The following is a 1,523-nucleotide window of genomic DNA, read 5'->3' as shown; positions in this document are numbered from 1 at the left end:
GATGCAAATAATGCTTTAAAGTTGACACAATATTATAGTGAAATTTCAATTCTGTGTTGCATTTTGTGGCGAGTGTGTTTGTTATTTTATAGCCAACACAAGTTATTTCATAATTAATATTGTGTATTATTAGTACCATAACTATGAACATTGTGGTAGATTGTATATCAAGATTACTCTTATTATGTTAAGGTTGTAGAGGTTACAATAATAGACAAGGGTCATATACAGTAAAATGGTAGGAAGCAATGGTAATAGATTATTAGTTAATGGTATGGTATTTAGTATTAAGTTAAGTTGTCTTATGTTGTGTGGTCATACAGCATAAGTTGTAGGTAGGTAATGTTATGGTATTGAGAGAGGAATGTACTTTGTATAGCAATGAGGTTAGTATGGTATAGGTAAATGATATGATTTTTATTGTGTCATATTAAGGTTCATAAGTGATAAGTCAGTGTAGGCAATGAAGGATAAGAAGATACTCACTTATATAGCAGGGTTGATATATGATGTAGGTAACATTAATGGTTGTACATAGGTAATAGTATAGTATTAAGATATTATACTGGTATAGCAGAATTAATATAATGTATGGTGTTGGTATCATTGTGCCATGGATTGATCATAATGTTATACATTGTATGTATAGGAATGGTACACTATTAAGATAGAAAAAAGTACTTATATATAGCAAGGTTAATAATTATGGTATAGGTCTATAATTTGGTTTTCATCAAAAATGGTTTTGGTATACGTAAAGGGTCATAGGTTATATAAGTAGCTGCAGTGTGGAGATATCTCACTATTCAAGTATTTTCTCAACATGTAAATGTTTAGCTATTATTGGTGTGTTTGTATAATATTGATTGTCCCTTACTGGTTCTGTATGTATGTACATGTACCGGTGCCCATATTTCATATTCTTGTTTTTATTATGTTAGTGTCTGCATGTACATGTGTGCATGACAATATATTATGATGTTTTTGTTCATGTTTGTACACGTGTCCTCACGTAGCGTAAAACTGCAACATCTCCTGGTCTCCAGTCTTGCTTTCTCTGGACAATCTTTGTCATCATTGGATCACTCCACCTGATTTCAAGAAAACTTCAATCTATTTTGGTATTTTCAATTACATCAAAGTATCGTTTGTTACCATGCATCATGAATTAATTCAGTACCTTGTGAGATCTAGTGTATCAATCAAGAACATTCCATATGATTTACTAATGGCTCTTTGGAAGGACATCAGCTAACAAGGAGGTGGTCACTGATGTGGACACAGCTATAGTACTTTCCACTGCTATCATAGCATTGAAGCTCAAGCATCCAGCACTAATATACAGTTTACAATATTGGATCTTCATCTAATACTAGCATTCTGATAGGAGGAAAGAGAAGAACTAATAGACTACCAGAGGAGGAGAGGAGAACATATCCGAGCTGTTTTGGATTAAATGAAGACATGAGCATATTTTTTCACTGTATGGGTTGAGCTACCCTTTTTTACAGTGACCTGCTTTT

This window comes from Amphimedon queenslandica, unplaced genomic scaffold, assembly GCF_000090795.2.
Source record: "Amphimedon queenslandica unplaced genomic scaffold, v1.1 AMPQUscaffold_13504, whole genome shotgun sequence".
Lineage (NCBI taxonomy): Eukaryota > Metazoa > Porifera > Demospongiae > Haplosclerida > Niphatidae > Amphimedon > Amphimedon queenslandica.
Note: the sequence above shows the minus strand (reverse complement) of the source record.